The sequence below is a fragment of the Macrobrachium nipponense genome, chromosome 32 (assembly GCF_015104395.2).
Source record: "Macrobrachium nipponense isolate FS-2020 chromosome 32, ASM1510439v2, whole genome shotgun sequence".
In the NCBI taxonomy this organism is placed as follows: Eukaryota; Metazoa; Arthropoda; class Malacostraca; order Decapoda; family Palaemonidae; genus Macrobrachium; species Macrobrachium nipponense.
In genome coordinates this window covers 37,021,568-37,047,540 of record NC_061094.1, presented here as the reverse complement: position 1 = coordinate 37,047,540, position 25,973 = coordinate 37,021,568, and the positions used below count along the sequence as shown (strand labels likewise).

Here is a 25,973-nt window from a genome sequence, read left to right as displayed (position 1 = left end):
AACGTTATTTTGGTTGTTTTATCACTGCCACAAACCCATAACAATGCAGTGTATGTATGATAATTCTAAACTATTATTCACTACCAAAATAACGATGATATTTTGTATTGAAAATTAATGTTACATATATTCCAAACATTATTACTACGTAGCATGAATAGTACTATAAATATTTCGAAAGATAATCTTGCTGTGAACGCTACCATAATTTGATTTTCATATACGTACGTACATTTTGTCAGCTGGCTGGCCTTGCAGAGATAAAATTGATTTCACTGATATGGAATTACTCCACGAATAGCCTTTTATTATGAAAATATGACGACTTAAAGGAGAACGTTATTTTGGTTTGTTTTTATCACTGCCACAAACCCATAACAATGCAGTGTATGTATGATAATTCTAAACTATTATTCACTACCAACCAAAATAACGATGATATTTTGTATTGAAAATTAATGTTACGCTTATATTCCAAAGCATTATTACTACGTAGCATGAATAGTACTATAAATATTCGAAAGATAATCTTGCTGTGAACGCTACCATAATTTGATTTTCATATACGTACGTACATTTTGTCAGCTGGCTGGCCTCGCATAGATAAAATTGATTTTCACTGATATGAATTCTTTAATGTATGAAGACTCCACGATAGTCTTTTTATTATGAAGATATCCACGAATAATATAAGGTAAAAAATGCTTTGATGTATTTCGTTTACGCTTCGTCGCCAATAACAAACAGCAATACTTACGATAATCTATGACAAATAGCGTTTGTATGACTTCATTGTTCAGAGAAATTATATACGAATACTGCCAAAATAATAATGAAGTTCGAATTAATTTAGCCTTAATGTTATTACTACTGTAATTACAACTACCACTACTGATTAAATTCTAAAAAGTTTATCAAACAAAAAATGTTCGCTTTGAACGCAACCGTATACATAAACCCATTTTCGTACGTAAAGGTATATCTTACATTTTGTGGCTGGCCACTCCAGACATAAGTTGAGTGCAATGATGTGGAATTATTCTTTGAATAGGCTATTTATTATGAAGATATGACTATAATATATATGGTAAGAATGGTTGGAGCACTTACAGATTAGCGGGCCCACTCGACCGCCGACCGAAATCGGCGGAAGAACACCAAAACCAATATGGCGGCGATACCAAAACAACAACAAACAAAGTAGGGAGCTACTACATATCCGCGACGATCGATTTGTGTGTGCTGTCAGTAAGGCCGTGGCGGAACGGCGCTTCGCGCCTTATCCGCATATTTAAAGATTCTTGGCAGGCACGGCATGTTCTGGCAAGAGGTAATGTTGCGCTGCGCGCGCTAACCACAGGGGTTACAGTAAGGCTACTTACCGTGGCGGATGGATTTGGGTGTCGCGATACCAAAACAACAACAAACAAAGTAGGGAGCAACTGGCCGGTAAAGTGTAAACAAACCGGAATGGTTTTATTACCTTTATTGGTCAGTTTAAATTCATATGTGATCTGTTTGTGTACGTTGGTGGTTATCGCACTGCAACTATACTTAGCCTACCAATGAAGGTCGTACATAAACCTTGAATAGGCTATTTATTTCGAAGATAAGGCAATAATATATTAGGTGAGAATGGTTTTATTACCTTTATTGTCAGTTAATATCATTATATGAGTCTTTAAATGAATGTTGGTAGTTATCGGACCACGGCCGAGGGTTAGCCTACCGAAAAACATCGCATACGCAACACAACAAACCCGTGATGCAGCGATTCATACCAGTGATGTAACATGAGAAGCGGTCCAAGAAAAAACCCGTGATTAACTGGATCCGTGAATAAGCGATGCCCCACTGTAGTTTTAAAATTTTATAGGCATCCCCTACAAACTATTATTGGTCAGTTACACTCCAAACCATCAATTAAAACAAGGATATTTTCGAAAGTATCCATCCCACATGCAAGCCTTAGAAAATTAAGTTTTCACAGGTAGCTAAAACCATTCTCCTTTCGTTAGTAAAACCAAGCATAACTGACAACTAAACAATAGGGAAAAATAAGTTATAGACTTTGTCCCAAAACGTAACTGAAATACTCTAGTGCCAAACTTAGAAATAGAAAAATGTATAGATTTCGCTGTCTGGCCCAAGAGTCACCAGTACTACTTTGTTTTTTCACCGAAAATTAATTTATCAGTAATAGTACCATATACTGAAACTGAAAATAACAATTGCCTCAGGTTGTCGGTAAAATCATCATCCCTATGAATAAAGGAAGATGAACATCAAGTGAAATGGAGCTGTCTAGTGAACAACAATGCAACCCTTCAAAATATCTACCCATGAAATGCTGCTTTGCCTTTTAACTGAGGATCGCGCATTTTAACAAACGAGCAATAGCATTTTACGTAAAGGTGCGTCCATACAGTCGAACAATGTCCGCGGGCAAACAATGTTCCCTTATCATTGGTGAAGCAGGATGACGTCGTAAGCGTTGGAACTATGTTAGTAGATCTGGCAACAAAATTGGTACCAGATGAGGTTGTATACCACTGTTTTTACTCTGCTCACAAGGCAAAGACCGGCAGACCATTGTTAATTGGGAACAATGGTTGTCCATCGGACATTGTTCGACCGTGTGGTGCGGACAACCATTGTTCCCAATTAACAATGGTCTGCGGGTCTTTGCCTTGTGAGCAGAGTACAAGCACTGGTATACAACCTCATCTGGTACCACTGTTTGTTGCCGGATCTACTTCCATCGCTTCAATGCTTATGACGTCTTCCTGCTTCGCTTATGATATGGTAACAATGTTTGTCCGTCGGACATTTAGACCGTGTGGACGCACCTTAAAGGAGAAAGAATGTTCGTAGTAGGGAAAATTAAATACAATTGCCGCAAATTCCTAAAAGTGATTGCAAGTACATTCGACATTATTGAATTTTAACTTCTACTTTCTATATAGCCTATGTATTATTTAATTTTAACTTCTACTTTCTATACAGCCTATGTATATTTTTCAGTTCAATTCTGCACTACAGTTTAAAATGTACTCTACATTAGCAGAGCAACAACTCAATTGGCGTTTACTCTAGGAATAAAAGCCCTTGCAATGACAGAACCTATGACTAATATAGCCCTAAAAAACGCAAAAGACTTTTTTCTCAAAAAGTTACAACCTTTAAAATATTTTTAAAAACGAAAGGTTTTTAGTGGATATATACAATACCTTCAAGATGACGACTTAATGCATCCTCGTCCATCATAGAATAATTACTTATCGAAGGTTCCACCTTGGTCAGATAGCTCACAGACTTACCAATAATTCCTCGTCATTAGAAATATTAACCGGATTAGGCTTTATTTCAGTCATCTCTGAGGAACCTGTAACCGAAAACAAATTTTATTGCAAATTAAATTTTGCAAATTTTCCTTACACGATACCCACCACCGGATAAAATGACAATTTCATGGTTAAGCTTTACTTATATACATTTGGAACTTAAGGAAATCTTCGACTCCCCGTATAGGAAAGTTAATTAATTATTAACAGATTAATTTCTTGATCAACAAACCAGTCAAATGACTCCTACTACTTTAGAATACCAGATCCAGTACAAAAATAGCTCGTGGCATTAGGCACCCACAGTTAAATACTGCATTTCAAGGAAATCTAATCTAGATGGCAGAATGCCAGCTAAATTCTGATGCTACTGAAGAAATCTGCATAGGTCTCTTTCCAGCATACTGCTACCAACTATGTACTTAATGGAAAGCTTTCGAATCTGTTTTATTTACTATTTATCTGCTAAACATTATATGAAGCAAAAAAGGAACTGAAAATCCCTTACTAATGGAGGTTGATTTATAAGTATCCATGCAGAGACTCCAAACTTCTATTATGAAATAAGTAGTACTGTATGGTGGCGTTTACGAGCAGCACCAAATTCTTACCGTGAAACTGCACAGTAATTGGGAATTTCTATAAACATCTGAGTTCAAAGTCAACTTCTGCAGTTTTTTTTATTAACAATTTCACTCTAATGATATTTTGTGTCGAACACCTTGCATAAAATTACCGAAAGTAACCATGACCATTGACGTTTTATGGAGATTAAGTCCGTTCCTAATGTCTTAACCGACAGATTATGGAGGGCTCATTTAAACAAGTATTTAGGAAACAGTCAGCAATATTACAAGAGTTGTTAATTTATGGAACACACAAGGATGATAATCATTGTTTGTTTGTTTGTATGGTGTTTTTACGTTGCATGGAACCAGTGGTTATTCAGCAACGGGACCAACGGCTGTACGTGACTTCCGAACCACGTCGAGAGTGAACTTCTATCGCCAGAAATACACATCTCTGACCCCTCAATGGAATGTCCGAGGATCGAACTCGCGGCCACCAAGGTGGCAGGTCAAGACCATACTGATCACGCCACTGAAGCGCTAATCACGGAATGACGGGAGCGAGCCTGTTTCCCGGTTCCTATGTTCCCTTGGTCCCATGTGGCGTGTTTTAAAGTTGTCTAGTTGCATGATACTGTCACCTTGCCAATGTACCTGCATGTGACCTATTTCATGTTCTACCAGTGATTATTCCTTAATTGCAGAGAACAACTTTGCAGTGATGTAAAAATTGTGACATTTATTGACTAATCTGTTGAAATGTTTCAATGCAGTGAAATATGAACCTTCAGAATTGATTACATTTCAAAAGAACTAAGCAAAATTAGATCACCTGTTTTATTCAATAACAAAAGTATCCACGAAAATTTAGAACATACACTTGGAAGTGTAATATCAATGACTTTCAAAAAGTTGAATATTGTTAGACAGCTTAACTCCAAAATGGAGAACTATGCAGAGAAAAATGCACCTACATCTTGCTTTAACTACACAAGACATCAAAAATGTAAAAAGAAAATTTATAAAAACAAATTGTGTCCACATGATGATAGTTTAATCGATCCCAAATATTCAATATTCAAAAAGTTGAATATTGTTAGACAGCTTAACTCCAAAATGGAGAACTATGCAGAGAAAAATGCACCTACATCTTGCTTTAACTACACAAGACATCAAAAATGTAAAAAGAAAATTTATAAAAAGAAATTGTCCACATGATGATAGTTTAATCGATCCCAAGTAAAAATGTCGCAGGTAAAAGTGACAAGTCACGGGAAAAAATCACAGGAAGCAAACTTCATTTCCCTTAGGAAAAATAAGTTTTGCACAATAAGAACAGACGCCATGAGAAACCGAGTCATATTCAACAACAATTAAACACAAAACTCACACTGCTTTTTATTTGCTGCATTCTATTACTATACACAATTTTCGCACAAAAAAATGCGCCAAATGTTGAAATTTGAGAACATCTAACTTAGCACTTCCATTCATCACTAAAGTTGAGAGAGACATATCCATGATGCACGAAACCATTCTAACAATACTTTCACTAGTAGATGTATTCTTGACTCCTTTCATCTCTGCCCACCTTATTGATATACTGTAGTCCATAACTGTAATGAGTAAAGTACTTTAAAACATTACTAGGATACTGAAACTTTTAAAAATTATGTATCATTGATAGGTATATCCAAATTTAGTTAAATCGTTTACTCATTAAACCTGTGGATTTATAATTTCAAGCGTACGATGATTATTCTCTTAAAATAAAGATACTGTGTATACACCCTCGCTGTTTTCTCAACATTCATTAACATCTATTTGCTTAAAATGGAAGTAAAACAACCAAGGGAGGATGGAATGAGTTTAAAAAAAAAATGGTCAATTTCTCTCCTACACCAAAGTAACTGGCATTAATAATTTTTTTAATGAAGGGGAAAGTCCTAATATCTAGTGGTTGACGTTGCATGGACAAATAAATCAACCGTGTGTTCTACTCCAAGGTACCTCTTAGTCAAAGTTAGAACGACGCGAAAAACTCATGACTTTCTATTTCAGGAACCCTTCTATAGGGCGATAATATCAACTGTTAATATTAAGGGTTAACACCACCAAACAATAAGGAATGAAAATTGCAAGGGTTTGCCGACGACACGAGTATTATTATAACAATAGAAGCTATAAGGAAATTCAATCCTTTGAGGAAGCGACTGCTTCGAAACTAAAACAGAAAACAAAAATGATCGGTATTGGTGAATGGAGTACTTCGAACTCTTGGAAACTTTCGTGGTTATATTCGGTGGACGAACTGAAAATATTGGGTATAAGCTTTTTGAATGACTACACATACAAGGACAATAGTGAATCTATTAACCATAAAGAAACAACCTCTCTCAAACAGCAATAATCATAAATACAATGGTAGTACTTTCATAACTTTCATGCACAGCAAATACCTACCACAATCAAAAATACTCAAAAATAAATGCAAATATTTTTCAATATAAGTGGAGGGAATGTTACAACCCAATAAGCAAGAATACATCATATCTACATGAGGCCAGAGGAGGATTAGGTATAATCAACTCCGTTCATATATTAAAGATTTTCTATAAGGATTTGGGTTTTGCTCTTATTGGTATCAAATGAGATAGTTATTTGCTTCCTTCTAAACTTTTGGAAACTATGGCTTATCTTACCCCAAGTTTCTACTCTGTTGTTAATGAAAAACTTAGAAGCATGTACCAGAAAAAAAAAAACAACTTTATAAAACAAGACAACTAAATTTCTGTATACAGCGCTACTTCCAGTTTGTAGACCAAAAGTCAAAAGTCCCTTTTCATTGCTTTACTAATCATAACGAACATGAAAAAAAATATGAACGATTTTGATCGTTATGAAAAAGTTTAGTTAGTGGTAAGCAGGCCTATAGATATTACACTAGATGTGTCACCCAATCGCTTCTTTTAAGCATGTTCCTGTGATTGCATAAGAGCACTTGCTGTATTTTGTCAGTCATCAAGAATTACCTGCAATATGTAGGCAAGTCTGGCATGTGATGAGGCCTGCCCAGACGATCGGGCCGCCAGTCGTGGAGTGCGGTAGGTGGGAAAATTCTGCAAGGCTTCCCTCGAGTGTCAACTTGGCATATTTGACGAATGGGCCGGCGCGCGGCGTGCCCGACGATGCCAGTACCTTGTCGAGAGTCGTACGAAAAACTTGGTGGCCAGTACTGCTCAGAAACGGGAACAGTTGAGCAGCATAATAATTTGCGTATGCATAAAGAAGAAGACAAGAATCTGGTGCAAAGATGGCTAAATAGGAGAAATGTTTAACGGAGCTATCCAACAATAGTACGTAACTATGTACAATATGGCTATGGACACGATTATAGAAACTATATGAGTGTGAGCGTAAGAACATTCCATCATAGCCACCGATTCCATACACTTCTAGCAAAAGAAGAGCCATACATCCGAAAACAAGGTACCAAATCCAAAACGGCAGAAGGCTCAATTGGTAGCATCGCTGGCATTTTTAGAAAGAGGAGAGGAGCATGAAATTCGAATAGATTTAAGTGACAATAACTAAAACGAGAGAGAGAAAGAGAGAGACTGGAATTCGAACAGAAATGAAGTAAGAGTTACTAAAACGGTTTACGAGAGAGAGACTGGAATTCGGACAGAAATGAAGTAAGAGTTACTAAAACGGTTTACGAGAGAGAGAGAGAGACTGGAATTCGAACAGAAACTAAGTGACATTTACTAAATCGGTCTACGAGAGAGAGAAAGAGAGAGGAATTCGAACAGAAACGAAGTAACATTTACTAAATCGGTCTACGAGAGAGAGAGAGGAATTCGAACATAAATGAAGTAACATTTACTAAATCGGTCTACGACAGAGAGAGAGAGAGAGAGAGAAACTGGGATTCGTAATCGTAAAGAAAAATTGCCAAAGGAACAGCTGCTGCTTTTTTTAAATTTCATAATTACAGTAGACATTTGGGCAAACGACCTTGAAGTAAATACAAGGCTGATCCAAAGCCGAATTAGACGGGACTATTTTTGTTACGTTTTTCTTTCTTGCCCTAGTATAAATTGTCTAGAGGAAGATCTATCAAAAAATGGTTTCCATTCAGTCGCAATTTTTATTTTACTCTGGGAACTATAAGCATTATTCAAGATATCACAATTCGATTCATACTTTTAATTACCTCATAAGTAAATTCAAAACAAAGGATTTCGGTTCTAAGTCAAAGATAACGTTTCGTGGCAGAAAGGAAAACAGTCAAACGTAGTTTACGCTCGCACATTGCGAAAGAAAATGATACAAAGAAAATGCTTTTAGATGGGCAACGAGCATATTCGTCTCCTCAATCGAGAAGTTTGACAATAAATATTACTACTGATTTTTAAAAATAAAATCCTTTTTTAAGAATCTACATGAAATTCAGATTTAATATAATTTTTCTTTATATTGGCAAAATTTATAAATATCTCCTTTGCAGAGTCTAAAGTACCACTGATTACAGTAAGTTAATTTCTTAAGTGGATACTTGAACAATCCACCATTGAAAACGAAATTTCTTCGCCCTACATGAAATGAATATTACACCAGATTTTCAAATACTATTTGCAACGGATTTATATTGTCTCACAATACAGCTCATCCTAATGGGGTCCAAAGTGTTTGTGCCCTGAACTTACAGTTCTTAGCATTACGGTTTATACAACGCTAAAGCGAAAACCTAGATACGAAATGATATTTTCATCAGGTGTTCATATTTGTAATTGTTACATTAATTCATATGGCAGTTTCGAGGGCCTCTCAGTCGTCAAAACAGCATCAGAATCGACCAGTGGAATAATCTGACAACTTTGTTGCATTGGCATTAAATATATTAAGTACCGTGGCACCATTTACTAAAAGATACGCATTCATTTGGTTTAAAATCTAAAAGGTTTTTTATATCATACTAGGGAAAACTACGGATCACAATGCATGCATTATGCTGTATCACTGTCGCCCAAAAGTACGAAGATCGCCGCCTAAAAAAGAAAAAGAAAGAAGAAAAAAAAGGAGCCAATCCTTGTATGTCACTGCTTTCCTATTCAACCCTTAGTGTTTGTCGTCCTAATAGTTTTAAAAAGCAGTCGAACAAAGGTGTTAATACCACCACTGTATGAAAATCTTAATTTACCCAAAGTTGGTGCAGATACTTTATTATAATAAACACCATTGCAATTTTCATCAAATTTTGTACCTAACCGAAGAACAATGAACCAGTAAAAAAAAAAAAAAAAAAACTCTTTGAAGGGGTCCCCATAGAAAACGCCAATAAATTACAAATAGCTACCTTCTGTTCAAAAATTTGCTAATCTTGAACACAAAATAACCCAGATTTACTACGCCTTTTTCTCAGTCACCTTGAAAAAATATTGTATTGCCGAAAAAATATGGTATTACCTTTCCCCAAGAAAACTTAACTCCTCAAGCTGGAGTAAACTCACATGTACAAAGAAGTAAACACCAGAAGATCCTCACAAAACTAAGGTCTGTTGGTCAAAGACTACATGACTACTGAGAGATTCACAGTCTCGACAAAACAAGGGAGAGAACAGTTGAACGCTCGTGCTTTGAGAGTCCCTGAAACGTCAGTGGCGCCATCTCTTTGTTCTTAAACTGCAACTGACTTTTTGTTCATTTTATTAATATATCTGTATAAACATCTTACCGCTGTTCTTTAAAAAATAGAATGAACATAAGAATAACTAATTGCATTTAATAAAAATTTGAGAAGGAAATGTTGTGGCAACTACATTCTGAAATTACAGTAATTCGAAAGTGCCTGTCTGGTCCTATTGCACATGCATATTTGCTAGACGTATAACATTTGATGTACAAATAAGGATTAAAAAATAATGCAATATGAACAGATAAATATTTCATATCAAACAAATGTATCAGATACTAAAACAATTCTGAAAGTCTCCGACACAACCATCTACACAAAACTCAGTTTTACACAAACAATGGCAGATGTTTTCCTTCTGTAAGAACTCCACAAGTGCTAACTAACCAGTTATCAAGTATTGCTTTCTTGGCGCGTTTTAGTGTTGACCAAAATATTGTCCATTAAAATTTTTTAAGTTTTCCAACACTTTAAAGGTTAAATCTAATAAACTCGAAAGCGCAAATCTTCGACTTTAAACAGAATGGTGAAGAGCTTGCCAGTAAGTCAACTACTTAACCAGTTATAGTTTAAATATCCACTGTAATTCAAACAAAGTCTAGCAACTGGATATTACGCAACTTCTAATCATTTTTCAAAAATAAATTACGTAAATAATTACACTGAATGGTCATAATTCCGTCTTTGTTTGACTGACCATCTTATGTAACAAAACAAAAGTGTTTTGGTAACTTAAAAAAGATGTAGCCTCGTAAGAAGAAAGAAACACACTAATATAGTTAACGCCTAAATATTTATAAAAGAAAATGATTAGATCATAGCAAGGGCTCTTGAAGATAGACTATTCTAAATCTTCTGACTACCTTACAACACATGGGCGTTATTTCACGCATTTCACTTAGCGATAAAATTGTCTTGAACATTTATACTTATAATGATATGTTAACAAAGCTTTAGCATTTAAGTTACTCGATTTTACATTTGCCTTGAAAAACAGTTTCAGAAAATAATCAGTACTAGCTATACTAATTAGGTAAGTATAGCTTCGGTGAAACATACATAGTAGGTATAGTGTAGTATCACTTTATTTTTGGATTCATTGCTGATTATGCTTTCGTTAATTTTACCTATATTCTTAAATAGCCTGAAAACAGTGTCAGTTGGTAAATAATTGCCCGATATTTTATACTACTTTTTATCGAATTATTCAATAGTTTACTCCAAATACATAATTTTTTTAGAATGTGCATGAAAGCATTTTGCAGGAATTTTCATGCAAGCCTAATCTGAAAGTGTACATCAAGTCAAAACGGTAAAAGCAAACAAGCTGCAAAACCGTGTTTCGCTCTCTCTCTCTCTCTCTCTCTCTCTCTCTCTCTCTCTCTCTCTCTCTCTCTCTCTCCATTGATTTCTGTTGGCTTCTGCCGTACTAAAGGAAGATGGCTGATGGACTTGGTAAGGCATTTTGTCGATCTCCTGAATTGCCCAACCAACAGATGATGATGATAGTAGGATAGAATGATTATTAATATATTCTTTATTTTTACATCATTCTTCTTATCCTCAAGGACCAGGGATTTTCACGAGGGTTGAGAAAATAACAATATATAATATATATATATATATATATATATATATATATATATATATGTGTGTGTGTGTGTGTGTGTGTGTGTGTGTGTGTGTATGTGTGTGTGTGTGTGTGTAAGATTCAATACTGGTGTCTAAGCGCTGACCATTACTTTCATATATGAACTTGTAACTTAAATATATTCTGGGATCAAAATCAAACCAATCCGAGGTCGTCGACTGGTCTAAAACCGAGGTCAACAACCCAGGTCTACAAAATCTCTGACAGTGGAGGAGCCTTGGCTGGGAAGACTAATTATTGGGTTTTTACTTTCATACTTACAAGCCCTCGCCCTGTGTGGATATTTTCTGGGTCATAGGAGATAGCAGCAGAAATAAATACTTGGGCCGTAACGGCATTGATAATCCCGCACTACTATCATAACAGGACTCGGGAGAGTTTTTCATTTGAGTTTAACATACAACAGCGTCAAAACTAAATATAAACCAAAAGACACCGGGAGGATTGAATTTAAATCTAAAAATATTGTGGAGGGAGTGCCAAGCCTCTTAAAAAAATAAATGAATAAAAGAAAACACACACACACACACTAGGAAAGAAAAAAAGTACTTCATGTGACGTAACTAATGGCGAAACACAAGTTGAATAATAATAATAATAATAATTAATAATAATAATAATAATAATAATAATACTCCTAAGGAGGCAGGATGCAACCCGGAACCCCACACTATAAATACCACCCAGTCGAATTGGAGGACTGTGATAAAAAAAAAAAAAAATAATAATAATAATAATGTGGCCCCGTGGAGGAGTGGGTTAGGTCGTCAATGGACTTAAGTCAAGTTAAGCAACATTAGGGCTGGTCAGTCGTTGGATGGGTGACCGCTCTCCTCGGCGTTGATTCCTTGGGAAAGGATCTTTACCATAATTTCCTCAGTCTACTCAGCTGTAAATGAGTACCTATCCCTGATGGGTAGGGTCCAGCTAATGATGGAAAGAAATGAAGGAATAAACGACGTAAATGGAACCTCTGGCAACAGGGGAGCTTCGTCCGGCAACCAGGTATTCAACCCAATTGAAGGGGGAGACGGTCAGGTACTTGGAGGTCGTCATCCAGCAACTGATCACCACAACGACAGTCACCAACAGCCTGAGATTGGAGCTACAGAAGCAAAAAGAAAGAAATGGACAAGAGAAGAAAATAAGGAAATAAGGAAATATGGAGATGATACATCAGAAGCAACCCGACAGAGAGAGGATATAGAAGACTGGTCAACATCTGGAATGAGAGGAATAACACCCCCCAAACAGAGCAGAGGCTGGCAGACCAAATAAGGAACATAAAGAAAAAGAACTGGCTCTCCCCAACAGAAAGAGAAGAACTGGAAAGGGAAATGTCACACGACAACGAATTACACGAAGACGAACTGAGAGACGATGCCACAGAAGACGACAGGGACGATGAGGTATCAAACAACGACACACGAAGAAACACCGACGAAGTAACAGAGAGGACGGAATGGGTAGAAAAGATTAGACAATGGATGGAGCCAGATACAGAGAGAACAAAGATCCCCTCCATGAAAGCCTACAACACCAAGATATTAAGGGAGAAAACAAGTGAGGTCAATGAAATAATGGGCATAATACACACCACCAGTATCACAGAAACAAATAACTTGGCATATGCGAAGCAAATCATGGTGATGAGATCTGACTTGAGTAAACTGAAAGAGATGGCAGAAAAAAGGCTAAGAAGCAAGAAAACAAGGGAGGAACTCAACGAGAAATACAAAGTACAAGAGAGGGGACTAAACAACACAATAGAAGACGTAAAACAGAGGCTTAAGGCCAAAGCACATAAGATCCAACGGTACATGGACAGGAATAAGGGATACCAACAGAACAAACTTTTCGGAACCAACCAGAAAAGACTATACAGCCAACTAAGAGGGGAAGACAACCACCCAGAAATTCCTGAAGCCGAATCAAGTAAGAGACTCTGGTAAAACATATGGAGCAATCCGGTATCACACAACAAACATGCAACATGGCTCCAGGAAGTCAAGGAAGAAGAAACAGGGAGAATAAAACAAAGATTCACAGAGATCACGACAGACACAGTCAGACACCAACTAAAGAAAATGCCCAACTGGAAAGCCCCAGGTCCCGATGAAGTCCATGGATAATACTGGCTTAAACACTTCAAGGCCCTACACCCACGAATAGCAGAACAACTCCAGCATTGTATCTCAAATCACCATGCACCCAAATGGATGACCACAGGAAGAACATCCTTAGTACAAAAAGACAAGAGTAAGGGAAATATAGCCAGTAACTACAGGCCTATCATCTGCCTACCAATAATGTGGAAGTTACTAACAGGTATCATCAGTGAAAGGCTATACAACTACCTAGAGGAGACAAACACCATCCCCCACCAACAGAAAGGCTGCATAAAGAAGTGTAGGGGCACAAAAGACCAGATCCTGATTAGGACAAAATGGTAATGAATAGTAGGAGAAGGAAAACCAACCTAAGCATGGCATGGATAGACTATAAGAAAGCCTTCGACATGATACCACGCACATGGCTAATAGAATGCCTGAAAATATATGGGGCAGAGGAAAACACCATCAGCTTCCTCAAAAATACAATGCGCAACTGGAATACAATACTTACAAGCTCTGGAATAAGACTAGCAGAGGTTAATATCAGGAGAGGGATCTTCCAGGGCGACTCACTGTCCCCACTACTCTTCGTAGTAGCCATGATTTCCCATGACAAAAGTACTACAGAAGATGGATGCCGGGTACCAACTCAAGAAAAGAGGCAACAGAATCAACCATCTGATGTTCATGGACGACATCAAGTTGTATGGTAAGAGCATCAAGGAAATAGATACCCTAATCCAGACTGTAAGGATTGTATCTGGGGACATCAGGATGGAGTTTGGAATAGAAAAATGCACCTTAGTAACATACAAAAAGGGATAAAGCTACCAGATGGGAGCAACATCAAACATAGATGAGACAGGATACAAATACCTGGGAATAATGGAAGGAGGGGATATAAAACACCAAGAGATGAAGGACACGATCAGGAAAGAATATATGCAGAGACTCAAGGCGATACTCAAGTCAAAACTCAACGCCGGAAATATGATAATAGCCATAAACACATGGGCAGTGCCAGTAATCAGATACAGCGCAGGAATAGTGGAATGGACGAAGGCAGAACTCCGCAGCATAGATCAGAAAACCAGGAAACATATGACAATACACAAAGCACTACACCCAAGAGCAAATACGGACAGACTATACCATAACACGAAAGGAAGGAGGGAGAGGACTACTAAGTATAGAGGACTGAGTCAACATCGAGAACGAGCACTGGGGGCAATATCTGAAAACCAGTGAAGACGAGTGGCTAAACAGTGCATGGGAAGAAGGACTAATAAAAGTAGACGAAGACCCGAAATATACAGAGACAGGAGAATGACAGACAGATAACAAGGAGGGAATGGCACAACAAACCAATGCATGGACATACATGAGACAGACTAAAGAACTAGCCAGCGATGACACATGGCAATGGCTACAGAGGGGAGAGCTAAAGAAGGAAACTGAAGGAATGATAACAGAGGCACAAGATCAGGCCCTAAGAACCAGATATGTTCAAAGAACGATAGACGGAAATAACATCTCTCCCATATGTAGGAAGTGCAATACGAAAAATGAAACCATAAACCACATAGCAAGCGAATGCCCGGCACTTGCACAGAACCAGTACAAAAAGAGGCATGATTCAGTGGCAAAAGCCCTCCACTGGAGCCTGTGCAAGAAACATCAGCTACCTTGCAGTAATAAGTGGTACGAGCACCAACCTGAGGGAGTGATAGAAAACGATCAGGCATAGATCCTCTGGGACTATGGTATCTAGGACGGATAGGGTGATACGTGCAAAACAGACCATACGTGACGTTGATTGACAAAGTCAAGAAGAAAGTATCAGTCATTGATGTCGCAATACCATGGGACACCAGAGTTGAAGAGAAAGAGAGGGAAAAAATGGATAAGTATCAAGATCTGAAAATAGAAATAAGAAGGATATGGGATATGCCAGTGGAAATCGTACCCATAATCATAGGAGCACTAGGACGATCCCAAGATCCCTGAAAAGGAATCCAAAAAAAACTAGAGGCTGAAGTAGCTCCAGGACTCATGCAGTAGAGTGTGATCTAGAAACGGCACACATAGTAAGAAAAGTGATGGACTCCTAAGGAGGCAGGATGCAAACCGGAACCCCACACTATAAATACCACCCAGTCGAATTGGAGGACTGTGATAGAGCAAAAAAAAAAAAAAAAAAAAAAAAAAAAAAATAATAATAATATCCTTTATTTCAGCCCAGGGCCATATACATGGAATATACAAAATACAGACAGTAACATACACAATCTAGATACATGGGACAACATGATTAAAAAAAATGAATAATCGGCACTTATCCACAAAATAGCTGAGGTAGCATAAATGATAGTAATCATAATACTGGTAATAACAGTAATAATATTGGTGAGAAAAAAAAATGCATTGAGAGTTATAACAGTTAGTGCACAGATTATATAACTTAAATTTCAACTAGAGACCTTAGGTGGTTAAAGTAGTCAGGTCCAGAGGGCTAAATACGAAAATTGAATGTAAAAAAAACTAACGATAGTAATCACAGTAATAATGAAAAATTAAAATATCAGCAATAAATATAATAATGACAAAACCTGCAGATGACATCTTGCCAATACAAAGATTAAGTCCTATAGGGGACAAAGGCCTCATTTTCCCATCTTTCCCACAATTTAGATCTTCTTGCTACACTCCTTAGGATGCTTTGTATGAGCGAGTTGCTGCTGTTTCTCACTCGGGTTACCAGACTGGACATTGTTCGCCTAACAATGATTTTTAAATTGCCCAGGTGGTTTTCTATGAACATCTGTGTGGCGGAGTGGTAGCGGGGAGTGTTTGTGGGGCGTCTCAGAATGTCATTGTGCACAACAGTGATGCGACTCATGGTCCTCGGGTATAGTTCGTCCAGAGGGAACACCCATAGATACTGTAGCAGTACGAGCGGAAGAGCAGCAGTTTCACGTCTCGGTGACAGAAGGCAAACCTCCTTGCAATCAGTTGCCAGTTGCACATAGTTTACGACGCCTCTGTTCAATGTCTGCCGTATCTTTTAGGTCGTCGGTGATAATGTGACCCAAATACGGAAATTCGTGCACAAATTCCAGCTGATGGTTTCCGAGGAAAATATGTGGTTCTGCAATATGCTTAAGCGATCTCGGGAGCAGCGACATGCACTGGGTCTTGGTTTCGTTGAAGATTATATCAAATTCCTCTACATATTGGCGGCACTAATGGGGAAATCAGAACCATATCGTCGGCGTAACAGAGGTTGTTTATAGTTGTTTCATTGACAGTCCATCCGATTGGGAGTGAGTTCAGTTTGACATTCAAGGCATCTGTGTACGTATTAAACAGGTATGGAGAGAGAATGCGCCCTTGCCGAAGCCCGTTTAGGGAGCCGAAGGTGTACGATAATACGTTACCCCATTTGACACAGATTTGCTGTGTGGAGAACCAGCAATGTAAAATGCCAATTAGATATAGGGGTGTGCCCCTTTTATGCAGCTTTAGGAAGAGCTTCAGGTAGTTTACTCTGTCAAATGCTTTTCTCCCATCTACAAAACAAAGGAAAACAGGAGAGGCTGATGATAGGTAGTGGTTCAGCAATTCTTTCAGTATGTAGATGCAGGTGTCAGTTGAGTTGTTTGCTTTAAACCCGAACTGGATGTCACTGGTGTGTAGAAAGGGGAGAAGTCTCACTAGAAGAAGCGACTCAAGTATCCTCGATACGATCGTTGTGATTGTAATCGGCCGGTAGTTGCCAGGGTCAGCTGCATCCTTTAGCTTGTTTTTGATTAATGGTATCAAGTGAACTAAGGGTAGGGGGTCTGGAAGAAACCGGTGAATTATGCACGCATTGAATAGGGCAGCTAGCAAAATGTAAATTATCGGATGGCTGAATTTGAAAGCCTCTGCGGGAAGACCATCACAACCGGGCGATTTATTATTAGGTAGGTTGTTTATGGCATCGCTGATGTTACCTGGCGTAATACGGTCTGCAAAATGAAATTGAATGTTGTCAGTAAGGAGGTTATCTACATCCCTTCGGGAATCTTGATCATTTATGCAATTCAGGATATTGCTGAAGTGATCGCCCCACATACTTGCGATAGCTTCGTCTCCGACTGCTTCCCCTACTCTTTGTGATATCTTTTTAGTCTTGGGATTTAAGGACTGGATATCTTTCCAAAGACGAGGATAATCACCAGATTCTAAGTTGCTAGACATTGCATCGGCTCTTAGTTGTTTTTCATTTAACCTGCAGTGTTTAAGAGCAAGCTTGAACTGCACTCTCGCCTGTCTCGTTAGTAATGCAGTGTGCCCTTTCCCTGGGCTACCATTTTGCTTCCACAGTAAAATTTCTCTTGAGTATGTATATCCAGATCTTTAACCAGGTCATTCCACCCAAGTATATTACGAGAATTACCTTGGCGAAATCTATAGGCAGTCCTGCCCAAAGCAAGCATAGCGGAGATTATGTTCGAATAGAATTCATTTAGATCGATCCCTCCTGTGGTGGTCATTTCTACAATTTGTGTTAATACAAAGTAAGGCGTCTGCCGGTTGAACTACTGACCGCAACCTGGTTTCCGTGGTCGCCCTAAAGTATCTGGTTTTCTGTTGGTTTTTAAAAACCCAGTTTACCGCTGGTGGGCGGTCAGTTAGGGCTTGACGGTCGGGAGGGATGGGTTACTGAATGACACCTGTAATGGGATGTGATCGTAGCCCGTTGCAAGATCATAGCGAATACTGCAGGTCATAATAGAATCATGAAGTTGTGGAGATGTGATGCAGTGATCCAGCCAGGAGGTTGTAATAGCGTCCGCTCTATTATGTAACATATGAATAGGAGGGAGGGAGGGAGGAGCATTACATCGCTAATTTGGAGAGCATGATTTTGACAGAAGCGAGTAAGTTCATTATAAAACGATTTTGTTGGGTGAGAATTAAGGTCCCCGATTATACAAAAATGATCAGCAGGAGAATCATGAATAATACTGTGTAACTCCCCTAGGATCATGCAGTAATGATCAAAATTATTGTTATTTTCCCATGGCATATAAACATTAATTATTAGGATGTTAGAGTTCCCTACTGTCACTTGAAGCCCCAGCAATCTGTCACTCTTGTAGGTCATGACCTTTATCATATTGTCTAACCATTTGCGCCACAGGAAAGAAAGGCCCCTTTTCGGGCGACCGGCTATGATTTGATCTGTAACTTGCATCGATGAAGTCGAGAAAGTTCTGAAGTCTTCATGAATTGAATCGCAGATGGCAAGGTTATGTGGCCAGAGGAGCATTTCATGCAATGCAATGATGCTTTTGAAGTTTTTGCAGAACATGTTTAGAAGAGGAATGTTCCGCTTGAGGCCAAAAATATTCCAAGAGATTATGTTTAATGTATCCATGAATGGATAAAACAAAGAAATTGAAAACTTATGATGAAATACGAAATATAAAGAATCAGGGCGTATTTATAATAAAAACTTATGAGGGCCGGGGGAAGGGTGTGTTGAGCACTTTGCGCAACCCTTAAGAAGCATAAAAACTATGCAAGTTAAACAACCTCTAATACACTACAGTGTAAGTCGGATCCAACACACTCTCCCTACTTTAGAATACACGGCTCCTATACATAAGAGGACTCATAAATATTAATAACCAACAGTAGATACAAAATATAAAATTAATAACGAAATTACAGTGATTATTCATGTAATATTCATTAACTGTTCAGAACCGGCCTGTTGGGCTGTAAAACCTCGAAGGGCGTTAAAGTTTCTTCAGCTCTATCATAACACGAGATTTCGAGTAATGCGGAATCCCACCGGGTACCCCATATATTGCAGGTAAGCTACTGATGACCAGAATCAAAAGACGATGGCTAGCAATATCTAAAAGTAGAAGAGTGGAATAGAAAAAGAGAGGAATAATAGCTAGTGTAAGCAAAACCAAAATCATACTGACGGGAATGTAAGATATGGAGAAATTCCAGCCTAGAGAGAGCGGGCATGTGATGTGAGGTTTAAGGCCGCAACGATCGTCGGTCGCGATTTTGACTTTGCTCAGATTGCGAGTAAACCGTGCTCACCCACACACTATTCAGAAGGCTTCCCCGCGAGTAGATATGGCTTATTAAAAGCGTTAATACAAATCGTGGGAATGGGAGTGGGGAGTGACACAGACAGTCAGGGACAAAGAAGGCAGGCAAACAGGCAGAAACAGTGTGACAAGCGAAGAGGAAGCAATTACATGGAATCAGAGAAGATGAATTAAAACTGGTATTTTGAGCAAATATAAAAACACCTGCGTAACCGAATCGTATTACTTGCTTCTAAGGAAGTAATTTGTAGTAAAACCGTTTGAAATTAACAAGCATGAAAGAAGGTTAGATATTTCATTTCAATGATACCACCGAAAGAATTTATATGTTACAGGGAATATGTGAAATCGAGGGATTTCACGAAATCTCAAAGGGCAGATGTGAAATCCCTAGTGAATAAGATTATATATCACTGAATATTTATTGATATTTATACTTGTGAAAGAAAAGACTTGCTGTTCTTAGTATCACCTAAATATTTGCTGTTGCGGTTCTAACAATCAGTAGAAACCAAGTAACGATTTACAATGGTTAGTCATAAAACTTTCCTCTGGGGACATTAACGAATGATATACCTACCAAAAACATATATAGTAAGTAAATCTAAGCCGTTAAGTAGTTTAGCACACCACTCGTTAACGTCCCGACCTTTAATAAGAAAGTCAACACAACTTCAGGTTAGGCTTTCATTTTCCACGGCGAATGACACACTCGTTTTTGTCCATGTGGACGACATCAAACAGCAGGTGTTTACATGCAAACACCAGTAATGGATAAAGAACCAATTAACGTCAATGAGACATTATTTAGAGGGTCAACCAGCGTAGCGATTTGTATTGACGCTTGTAATAAGCCGAAGTATTAATAGAAGGATTAATATTTTCTGTGGGTGAACTTTGGAGCAAGACTACGTGATTTCGGCTCTACGTATAGAGCCATAATTCGACGGTAACATGTACAGCAGGGTAGAAATCAACTTGCATCTTTCTTGATAATTTGGCAAATTAGTCCACTGTCACATTTGTATCGAACCCAACAGGCACAGGTTTGAATAACATTTGGGTACAAGTTATTCCCAAGGTAGAGGGAATTCGATATTATAGGGTATTTGTGGTTGAATATTTGAAGGTATATAAAAGTCACTTATAAATTACTTACCAAAGAAGAATCATATAATATATATATATATATATATATATATATATATATATATATATATATATATGTGTGTGTGTGTGTGTGTGTGTGTATATATATATATATATATATATATATATATATATAATATTATAAATATATATATATATATATATATCGAGCTACAATGTCCTTTAATATCTAATTCGCTCTACCTCGGAATTAATATATTTTCATATATGCTTAACCGAAGGGGAATTTTTTTCTCGATAATCCAGGATCGTCAGTGGTGTAGTAGGTAAAAGCTTCACTGACGTTCCTGGATTTGAAAGGATCCATGGGTTCGCGCCCTGGTCCAGGCAAGTATATTATCGAGAAAAAATTCCCCTTCGGTTAAGCATATATGAAAAATATATTAATTCCGAGGTAGAGCGAATTAGATATTAAAGGACATTGTAGCTCGATATATATATATTTATTTAATATAATATATATATATATATTATATGATATATATATATATCTATATATATATAGAGAGAGAGAGAGAGAGAGAGAGAGAGAGAGAGAGAGAGAGGTAAATACTAATACCGGCATAGAAGTAACTTAAAAGTAAAAATCCCAAGCTCTCCGTATATTTCAAATGTATTACAAAATCTTTAGTAATGAGTTTCAGAGACTTATGAATCGTGACTGATATCATATATTTAGTTCTTGTAATTCTTGACATTCTTTAGTGCAGAGACAAACATCCTGGAGCATTTCCGTCAGGTTAAGGTTTCATGAAATTCGGTCGCCAAGTAACTGTCCGCTCCCTCCAATGTGAAAACGATGCCTGGGTTGCTTTAACTTGTTTAGCAGCTTAGTGTCGCGGTAGAGTTACTCGGGGAAGGTCACAGAACAAGTCTTCGTTGTTACGGATAGTTTCTCTCAAGGAACTCAGGAACCTGCGTGAACTAATCCAAACATCATGGGTGGACTTAAACAATTCTAGCTCTGACAATTACTGAATTATTGTTGGTCTCTCATCTGCATACCGGTGACGTTACGGGAGCCAAAGGTTGCACATTCAGAAAGACGACTGCTTCAAAGTCCATTGTAATGTTCCAGAACAGATTTCGTGTATACGAAGAGCGGAAAATGAACCATTCACTTCCTAATACTATCTGTGCCAGTCAATGTTGCTCACGAGAATGGTGTAGGTTGTGGTGTTTCAATCCTTCAGACAACAGCTGCATTTTGTCCAACATCATCATCACCCCGTCCTACAAGGAAACGAGCACGGCGGACGCGCTCTCCTGCTACACGACGCCCGCTAGAGACGTAGTTGGTTCCGATACGAACTTTTTTTACATTCCTTTTGCGAGCCACCTTCACAGGAATGGTAGTAATATAAATGACGGCATTTACGAATACAAAACCTTGGACGAATGCTTCATTGGCGCTGGGACAAAGCCATGGTTCGTGGCGGATCTCGGGAGGACGGAGAAGTTTTCGAAGGTGAGGTTTGTGGCTCAGTGGAATCCGAATTCTCTTCTTATAACAGATATCACTATTCGGGTCGGAACTGACAAGGTTGCATTTCCTGATGAGCTGGAGCAGTATAAGGTGTTCGGATTCTACGCTGGACCAGCTGGAGAAGATGAAGACATTATCGTGACATCCGATGACCTCGTAACCGCACGATTCATCTCATTCCAGATGTCTGATGATGAGAGCTTCATTCAGATCTGCCATTTCCAAGTGTACTGAATGAACGAGGGAAACCAATCCATTTATAACCTGTTTAACAAATAAGAAAATCATTAATATGTAATTTCAGTATGCTACAACATCTCGTATTTAGACATTTTATGTGACGTACACTGCACGGATGTTGTGTTATTCTTACCATCTGCTAGTGTGTACTTGACCTAGGGTATAAATGCGCATTCTATTTTTTTTAAATATAACCATTTTCGGTTACTGCAAAATAGGGCTGATAATTTTTATTTAACCTAGCTTTAATAATACTGTTTATGAAAGGTAACAATTGAAAAGGTACATTTATTTAAACAATATAAATTTCGCAAGGTCCAAGGTTTGGCCTCAACCTGCCCTGGTAGGTCGACATAGTTATGAATGGGCATTAGTGTCAGTTTTTGGATGCCGTCATAACTGTACTGTCTCGTGACCTAGCACGCGTGTCACTCTGCAAGACATGTACATACCTACACCGTGCAATGGCACCGGAAAACCAGTTTGTTTGAGTTGAACCATGTATCTATATATAAATATATTTATTATTATATATATACTATATATAGAGTATATATATATTATCTATTATATATATATATATAGTATTATTACATGTATGTAGGTATGATGTAGTATGTATGAATGTATATATATATATATATATATATATATATATATATATATATATTATTACATGTATGTAGATATAACGTATGAAGAATCCGTATGATGTAGCACATTCAGGTTTGTAAAAGCACATTCAAATACATGAAAGAAGTTGTACTAAAAGTAGGTTCTTAATATCCTGGTCCTTCTGGCAGTGAGCAATGCGTTTTGAAAAGAATCCAAGTTAAATCGAGTGTTGGGAAAAATTATAATGTTGTTTCCTGTCATCAAAACCAAGACCGAAAAACAAATAATATTAGATGTTAATGTAATTAGAACCAGGCAATTGGAAACTGTAAGGACAATTAAGGATCTAAGGAATACAATGATCGCCTTTTAAAGGACTGAAATACAAGAAAGGTAAACAATTGCCATTCAATCGAATTCAAGTAATATAAAGGAATCGGTGCTATTCTCGATAACTAGAATGGGAGTAAGAAATAACTGGTTTGGTTTTGTATTTATGAACAAAAATATCATTGGAAACTGTAGGCAATACTTAAGGTTCTTTGCAGCACGCCTTCGGCCCCCATCTGCAACCCCCTTCACTCCTTTTCCTGTACCTCCGTTCATATTGACTTTCTACCATCTTACTTTCCACCTTCTACTATCAATTGATTCATAGTGCAACTGCGAGGTTTTCCTCCTGTTACACCTTTCAAACCTTTTACCGTCAGTTTCCGTTTCAGCACGGAATGACCCCATAGGTCCCAGTACTTGGCCTTTAGCCTAAATTCTATACACAGCTCAGTTTTTAACTGGAATACAACTTAGAATTGTGTAACAGCCTTAGAAAATGGAACACAGATTAATGAATAATGATTGGTCATATGGAAGATGGCACACGAGAGACTATTTAAGTCGACCTTTGGAAACTTGAATGCAGCCAAGGACAGAGGGTTCGTAAGGCTTCAAGCGTTCATTATAATCATGTCCGTTGGGAATTTGCATCGCAGACGAAAACTCAAGCCTGACATTTGAGAAGAAGTGTTTATAATTATGATACTAATGTTTAACGACATAATAACACCCCTGCAACTTCAACTATATCATTATCTACAATGATATGACAAACCTGCTCTATGGAGACTTGAAACTATGGCCTTTCATCGACCATGCCAACGCCATATCCACTCAGCTACACTGGGCATTAATTTGAAATCAGTGGAACAAATATCTATGGTTTTACCCCATTTCTGCCCCATCAGTAGTGATCTGACATATTACTGAGGTGAAGTGTGGTTTATAGACAAGTAATCGTGGAATTAGATGGCAACACATATCTGCTTGTGGATTTGAACTGCTGACCTGAGATTTAATGGGTCAACAATATATCCAGTCAGTTATAGCAGGGCCTGCTGCGCTAAATTCTGCTGAATCATGTCGGGTGTTATCTAACGAGCCAATTATAGGATCAACAAATGTTTGTTGATATTGCAAATAAAGTAGTGTAACTGACTATAAAACGATATTCATAGCTGAACTCTAAACTAGACATAAATAAAAGAAAAAAAATCACAAGCATTAGAATGCCCTACATTATACCACAAAGAAAACGCGGTAGAGGTTGAAATAGCCCAATAATAATAATAATAATAATAATAATAATAATAATAATAATAATAATAATAATAATAATAATAATAATAATTGATGATTATGGTAACTGATTCCACCATTAAGAAAAGTATTCCTCATCCAATATTAGCCTTCTCTCCTTGCCAACTCCCCTCACCCCTACCCCACCTGCCTCAATTTTTTTTTAACACGCAATATGTATGGTTTACAAATACCGGAATTGTTTCTTCTCCCCCATTAAGTAAAAAAAAAAATTAAAGCAATTCCCTCAAGTTACCGCGCCAGTACAAATCCATCATCATTTTTTTTATGTCAACGATACCGTTGATTGGTAGGTATTCAGTAGGTACAGGCTCCCTGCCGAAAGCCATTTATGATATTTACGCTTGTGTTTATTGTATTTACAGTCACTAGGCAATACAAATGCCAAGGAAGGACCCCGGGATTCCTCCAGTTCACCTGTTTCATCCGTTTTTTATAGATGACAATTAGCGTGTACGCGGAGTTGACGGATTGTATGAGGTGACGAAATTTTACCCATTTATGATTTCCCAGAGGTATAAAAACTAATGAGAGCTTACTATTGACTCACAAATATTCTTTGCAGCCGGTAAAAGGCCTTTATTGACAACAAACTTTTCGCCTATTAATTTTCCTTTCGTTTATTTGACATCACTTACTATGTACAAGTATATATTTTTTTCCCTTTTTTTTATATAAGACACCCTTTTCCTCAGTGATGTGGTCGCCAACGTCTGGCTCACGTATAACTCGGACGTTCGAAGTTGTGAGCCTATGAGTCTGACATATCCTGATGGTTACTTATCCAAGCCATAACCAAACAATTCCGCTAATCGATCGAGCAGCGATAGAGCGGTTATTTTCCTTGTCTTCTTTTTTTTATGAAGTAGCAATGGTCACTAATGGAACATCCGTAACTGTCATGGTACACAAATTAATATGGTAATAGTTAGAAACGTTATATAACTACCACCTTACATGCAGAAATCATTTGCAAAGTACACACATGGTTATTCCTCCTTCTTTCATATGAAGTAAACGAATCTAAACTCTTACTACACCCTTGTCTTTCACTTGAGAGACTATAGCTCAATCCTAATGTGACTCAGAAATTTATTCACACACGCATATACAAAATACAGTATATATATATATATATATATATATATATATATATATATATATATATATATTACACAGTAATTGTGTATATACACTGGGCAGGCATTTTTATGTCAGCGTTAATACAGGTCCAAGAACTGGTTAAGCTGACTACGTAATTGCTAGTTTATGAAAACGTAGCTCTTCATGTGCGAGAAGCCCTGTCCATAGCAAGTG

The 25,973-nt window shown here is 37.7% G+C and overlaps 1 long non-coding RNA gene across 3 annotated transcripts in view; it reads right to left on the bottom strand.

Annotated features, from left to right (window-relative positions):
• Positions 1-9,489, bottom strand: part of LOC135207122 (uncharacterized) — a 109,041-nt gene extending 99,552 nt beyond the window's left edge. For 2 of the 3 annotated variants that reach the window (XR_010312886.1, XR_010312884.1), the window contains exon 1: positions 9,383-9,477. This is a non-coding gene — a long non-coding RNA (uncharacterized LOC135207122). Of the gene's footprint in view, positions 1-9,382 lie in introns of all 3 variants that reach the window. The other variant, XR_010312885.1, reaches the window with a different exon arrangement.
• Between the last annotated feature and the right edge of the window lie 16,484 nt (positions 9,490-25,973).